General features: G+C 53.0%; 1 pseudogene; it reads left to right on the forward strand.

Moving 5' to 3' along the window:
* The first annotated feature begins 347 nt into the window (after window positions 1-347).
* LOC146076262 (U2 spliceosomal RNA) lies at window positions 348-454 on the forward strand (annotated as a pseudogene).
* The last annotated feature ends 6370 nt before the right edge of the window (window positions 455-6824 follow it).

Here is a 6824-nt window from a genome sequence, read left to right on the forward strand (position 1 = left end):
CTGAAACGTGTTGAGTCTTACAGCCTTACTGAAGCCTTTTATCTACTAAGGAGACTTTAGACCTTATTCAGTTCTGTTCGCAACAGGGCTGTGTTCGCATGGGAAATTATGTTGTTTTACTGCGCATGCTCATTTCTGGTTTCTGTTTGCCGGGTGCACGCACCAAGGACAGCGGACGGGGGGTGGGGAGGGGCGTGGGGCGGCTGGTGGCTGCATTAGCATATGGGAACGCCCAGTGTTGTGGGTGGATCCCACGGCCTGCGAGTTTGTGTTTGTGTTTGCGAATGGGTGGCAGGGTCCGGTGTACTCACAAGGCTGCAAATTCGCCCGGGCCACCAGTGTCTCGTGTCTCTTCTCGGCCTTTTGGCTAAGATCAAGTGTAGTATCTGTTCTTATCAGTTCATTCTGAGAGGCAGCTCTGCTCCTTGTTTCTTGGACCGACAACGGTCCTTCTCAGGGCTACCGCTGCCAGGCCGAGAAGAGCGAATTGAGCGAAGACGTCGAGACTGCGAGGAGGAGAAAACATCGCCAGAAGAGGGAGAAGCCGGAGAAGACTGAGGCTCAGACTTGCTCTGCTCTGCCCTCCGAAGCGACTGCCGACCCCTCCTCCTCTCGACGCCGAGGAAGAAGCTCCGCCCCCGACTGCGAGGAGAAGAGGATTTCGCCTGAAGAGGAGATCAACGCACCCTAGCCACCTGGGAGAGGCAGACTTGTTTGCTCTGCCCTCTCGAAGCCTTGCAGCACTCCTGAGCTGCCTAGGAGGGTCAGACTTTTCTGCTCTGCCCTCTGAAGCCTCCACCGCTCCGGAGCCGCCGCCGAGGGTCAGACTTTCTGCTCTGCCCTCCGAAGCTCTGCAACGCTCCCCAGCCTCCGTGGAGGGTTAGACTTGCTTTGCTCTGCGCTCTGAAGCCGTGCATCGCTCTCTAGCCTCCTTGGAGGGTTAGACTTGTGTTGCTCTGCCCTCTGAAGCGTCCCCTTCATCTCCTCCTCTCGTCGCCAGAGAAGACCCTTTGCCTCGACTTCAGCTGCCCCGAGAAGCCGGAAGGATGGCCACCGCCTCCACTTTGGCCCCCCTCGCTGGGAGGAAGCCCGGGAAGAAGGGTAAGTCACCGGCCGAATGTCCGACCAGATTGGCCGGCCCTAGCTCCACTGCCCCTTCTGTGACACCACCAACAGTGCCCGTCCAGGTCCACTCCAAAGGCGTCCCAGCCCTAGAGCCCTGGATGAGGCAGACCGTGGTGATGAAGCTAAAGGAGGTAGATGGCCAGGTGCCGGACATGACGGTTGAGTACTTCGGCAAGAAGATGGTCCTGGAGCAAGGATTCTCTGCACCTGAAATGCTCAGCGTCCAGAGCTTCTTCAGAGGCATCTTCTACGCCACCTTTGCCTCCATCGCAATCTGCAAGAGGTATTGGGAAGCGGTGAAAGCGGCGAAGCCTGAGTCCCCACTCTCTCGCTTTGTGGGCAACTGCCCTATCCAAAGAGAGGAGAGGCGGGTGACGGTTTCAATGCGAAGCCCACGCACAAACATCAAGGACATCGTCACGTTTCTCAGCAGATCCTGCACCGTCATAAAGGACCCCACAAGGATCCTTTACGAGAATGGACTCTGGACTGGAAAGTGGTCAGTAATTGTCAGGCTGCACAAGGACACTTCGTGCCCAGATGGAGTCAAGCACCTCAGACCGTGCTTCTCCCTGGGGGGAACTGCTGGACTTATCCACTACGTGTACCAGCCACGCACTTGTCGTAAGTGTGATGGAAAGGACCACTTTGGGAAGGAATGCAAGGTCCTGGCTTGCAAGATTTGTCGACTGGCCGGCCATGAGACAAAGGACTGCCCCACGAAGAAGACCTGCAACCTGTGCGGCTCAGTGGATCATGTCTACAAGGACTGTCCAAGTAGAGCAAGATCCTACACCGCAGCAGCATCGGGTGTGATCGTCCCTCCCAAGGTGCCACCCACACCGGTGCAGAAGAAGAAGGTTCCGCAAAAGCAAGGTGGTAAGAAACCTTCCCCCACCATTCCTAACCCTCCTCCCCTCCCTCCCTCTGTGACAGCTACTCCCATCCCGGCTGCTCGCACCACCCCTCCTCCCTCACCCTCCCGACCTGTGATCCAACCCACCCTACTTCCCACCACCCCCTCTCGCCCCCTCCCTGTCCCTCTCCTCTCCGAGGAAGAGTTTCCACCACTTGCCCATGCAGGAAATGTACAGCCGAGAAGGAAGAGGAAGGAGTTAGACAGCCCAGCTGCTGACCCAGAATCTTCCAAGAAAGCGGCAGTCGAATCGGTCGAGCCAGACCAGGACTCCCTCACCCTCGAGGAGGAGATGGAGGCATATGCAGAGGTCTTCGAGGAGAGTGGGGTGCCTGAGCTTGACAGCCTCAACAACATCGACCAACTGCTCAACAACATCGAGACACCCCAGCAGGGAGATCCGGTGGCCGACCCAGAGGAAGCACCTCCCGATGGGAGTGGTAAAGTATACGTATCGCCACAGTAACCTTTTTCTCTTAACAAATGGTAGCTTTTAACCTTTTTACCATTAATGTGAGGAGTATTAAGGATAAGTGCAGACGTCAATCTATCTTTGCTTTTCTTGACATTCAGAAATGTGATGTGTATATGTTGCAGGAATGCTCTCTCCCTTTCTCCAGGTCCTACAGGCACCTGGCCCGGCAGTGGTCCCATGGTCCGTCCTACTGGTCCGGTGGAGGTGAGTGCAGGTCTGCAGGGGTAGCAATTCTTATTAGGGGTAGCCTCTTCACGTTGGATTCTGTTCAGGAGCTTGTCTGCGGCAGATTAATCGTCGTAGACGGCTCCTGGGCAGGCGAGCCCATCAGGCTTATCTGCGTGTATGCTTCACCTTTTAAGAATGAGCGTTTGGAATTATTCCAGACTCTGCGGACCCAGCTCGCCACCACCAGGGCTGTAGTGATGGCCGGGGACTTCAACTGCCCGATTGAAGGGGATGGTCGAAGCACCTGCAACTCTGCGAAGCTGGACATCACGTCCAACCTGCTCAGGGAAATGGTGGCCGAAGCATCACTGCGGGACGCTGTGGGCTCCATGGGGGCTGTCTCCGTGAATTTCACGTGGAGCCGCCCCGATGGCTCCGTGCGTTCCCGCATTGACTTTGTGTTCACATCCCGGGCAGTGCAGCAGGTTAGGCATTCTATGGTTCCCTGCTTCTTCTCTGACCACAGGGCCATTCACTTCCAAGGAATTCTGGGCCATGGGTTTCCATCTGGCCCAGGCTCCTGGAAGTTGAACTGTGCCCTACTGGAAGGGGAGGAAGTACTGGCTGAGCTTAAGGATGCCTACATCACATGGAAGAATGACAAATGTTATTTTGACTGTATGTCTGATTGGTGGGAATATGCCAAATCTAACATCCGCAGTTTCTTTCAGGCTAAAGGGCGTATCCAGGCATGCGACCGTAAGAGGAACCTCAGAAAACTGCAGCGTGAGCTCCAGTCCCTGGTGGACCTCCAGCGGTGCGGCTGGGACGTGAAGGACGACCTGGACAAGACCAAAAAGAGCCTGAAAAGGCACTTTGAGGAGGAGTCCAGACGTATCGTCTTCCGTTCCAAGGTGGAGAATCTGGAGAAGGGTGAGAAGTGTACTTCTTTCTTTTTCAGGAAACTCCACTCTGGCCATACACCCCTGACAGAGCTGCGTGATGAGAATGGCATCCCCAGACAGGGGAAGGAGGGCGTGATGAAGGTCGTTCGCGACTACTACAGCGACCTCTACTCCCCTAAGACTACAGACACAGATGAGGCGGATAAGTTCCTGTCAGGTATCACTAACACTATTGATCCTGCAGGTAAATCAGCCATGGACGCTCCCCTGGCGTTGGAGGAGGTGCTCTCTGCCGCTAAATCCTTTAGGCAGGGCAGGACTCCGGGCAGTGATGGTCTCCCAGCAGAGCTCTATGTTGCGCTGTGGGATCTCATTGGCCCGGACCTGCTTGAGCTGTACGAGGAGATGGTGGTGGAGGGCAAAATGCCTCCTTCGCTGAGGGAAGGAATGATCACGATCTTGTACAAGCGTAAGGGGGAGAGATGTGACCTGAAAAATTGGCGTCCCATCTCTCTTCTGAACGTGGACTACAAAATCCTCGCCAAGGTACTGGCCAACCGGCTGAAGGCTGTCATTGGGCAGATCGTTCATCCAGACCAAACCTGCGCCATTCCCGGCCGCAGAATCGCAGACAGCCTTGCCCTCCTCAGAGACACGGTCCATTACGTGAAAGACCGTAATGTGTGCACAGCCCTGATCATTCTTGATCAGGAAAAGGCCTTTGACCGTGTCTCCCATGAGCTGATGGGCAAGGTACTGCGTAAATTTGGTCTTGGTGAGCTATTCTGTTTGTATGTTAACCTGATGTACCTTGACATTTACAGCTCGGTGTTGGTGAACGGCTGGAAGACTGACCCCTTCTCTGTTATGTCTGGGGTCAGACAAGGCTGCCCTCTTTCACCTCTTCTTTTTGTTTGTGTTATAGAGCTCTTCGCTGTATCCATCAGGCAAAATCAAGAGATCAGAGGGATCACCGCACCGGGTCCAGACCACCCAGAGGCCAAGTGTTCGCTGTACATGGATGACGTCACTGTGTTCTGCGCAGACCAGAGATCGGTGACGGCCCTCGTCCAGACCTGCGAAAACTTCAGGAGCAAGGGTCAACCTTGGGAAGTCAGAGGCTATGCTCTTCGGAAAGTGGCACCTGTCGTCCTCCACTCCATTCCCATTCACGGTAAAACCAGACCTCATCAAGATCCTTGGTGTCTGGTTCGGGGGAGATGGAGCGGCCCTGAAGTGCTGGGATGAAAGACTTGCGACAATGCGTCAGAAACTGGGATTGTGGAGTCTCAGAGACCTTACCATCGAAGGGAAAACACTTGTGCTGCGGAATGAGATTCTTCCTGTTCTTCAGTACACCGCCCAGGCCTGGCCACCTCTGGCGGCGATCTGCAAGGCCATTACACGGGCTGTTTTCCACTTCATCTGGGGCTCCAAAATGGACAGAGTCAAGCGGATTGTTATGTACAAAGATCCCCTCAAAGGTGGCAAAGGCATTCCAGACATTCCAACTATGCTGAGAGCCTTCTTTGCATGTAACTGTATCAGCAGAACTTTGATTGACAATTGTGCTGGCTCTGCGGGGAACTCCATGTTCCGCTTCTTCCTCCTACCTATGTGGAGGACCCTTAAATGGGACAAGTGGGACAGCTCCATCCCTTACAACTGGACTACTCCATGGTTCTACCTGGATGTGTCCAAGTTTGTGAGGGAGCACCAACTGGAGGGATTGAAACCCGACTTGTGGAAACCTAAAAATGTCCACAAGCTCATCAGAGCCAAAGACGTCATGGAACCGATTTCAGGGCTCCCTTCAGCAACTGCCAAGTTTGTCTGGGAGTATGTGGCTCACAAATAGACACAAAGACATGTCATGGATGGCCATTCAGGGCGGCTTGCCTCACCGGTCATTCATGCACTCCCGAAACTTGTGTAGGTATAGACATTGTCCCTGGTGCTTTGTGCATGAAGAAACCTCCATGCACATCTTCTGGGACTGCACCTACGCACAGTTGTTGTTGGATGCCCTAGAGACTGAATTTAAGGACTCCGTGCCCAGGAACTGTCTTTCATACCTTTCGGTACTGTATGGACTATTCCCGGGCACCCACACGTATGGGGCGACCCAGGAAGCCTGGCGCCTTATAAACTGTGTTAAGGACGCTTTGTGGTTTGCCAGAAATCGTCTCATATTGCAGAGGGAGAGAATGTCCGTTCAGGACTGCCGCAGGCTGGTTCACAGCCTGCTCAGAGACTATTCCATTCGGGATAGCCCTGAGGAAGAAGAGGACTAAACCCCTTTTCTTCTGGTCCTTTCCCCTTGTTTGGACTGTTTTATAAGACTTTGGGACCGTGGCCCCTTCCCCCTCACTTCACAATGTCTGTTGTTTTGTTGATGTATTTCTATTTATTGCCCTCCCCTTATATGTGTCTGTCTGGTCAATAAAGCTTCGGGCATGTGATTCCTCCTCCCTCACCCCCTACCCTCCACACCCATAGTCTTGTATACTGTTGTGTAAATGTTACCGTTAGAATGCATAGTGCATAGTATAGTCTATAGTGTAAGTTTATCTTGTACTGTATTTTATAATATGTACTATACTGTTTGCAAGTGTACTGTGTTTTGGCTGTGCTGCGACACGGTATATGTGTGATATTTGTTATCGTCTGTTTTTTGCATTCTTTATGTACAATAAAGACCTGCTTTTTCAATAAAAAAAAAAAAAAAAAAAACAGTGTCTCGCGGTGGTGCACGGGGGCAGTTGGGAGTCCTCCCAGCCTGAAGAGAATATACACTGTGCGCACAGCATCTATTCAGCGCTGCTGAGGGATGAAAAACGGGGGCGTGACCTTAGGAAGCGTCATCCTGCGAGGCCCCGCCCCCTTTCCATAGGCCATTCCCCTTTTCGGGTGTCCTGTTTGTCAGAGGCCACAAGTTGGGAAGTATGTAACCCCCTTTGACTGCATACCACTGCACTTTATCTTTCTACTGCCCGGACCAGCTTATTACAATGGACATCTCCAGGAACCATCACTTTAACTTAGCGAGGGAGTTGCTTGCACCATTATTTGCCCTGTGGACCCCTTGCACCATTTATGAGTTTAGCAATACGGACACAATGCCTGGATATTAATCCGGGACACCTATTCCCCATACACCCTGATTAGATCCTGTGGAGGTGCAGTATACAAATGATCAAAGCTCACAAAAATATTCAAGGCTCTTTTTAGTATT

The sequence above is a fragment of the Crinia signifera genome, chromosome 4, assembly GCF_055691185.1.
Source record: "Crinia signifera chromosome 4, ASM5569118v1, whole genome shotgun sequence".
Taxonomy (NCBI): domain Eukaryota; kingdom Metazoa; phylum Chordata; class Amphibia; order Anura; family Myobatrachidae; genus Crinia; species Crinia signifera.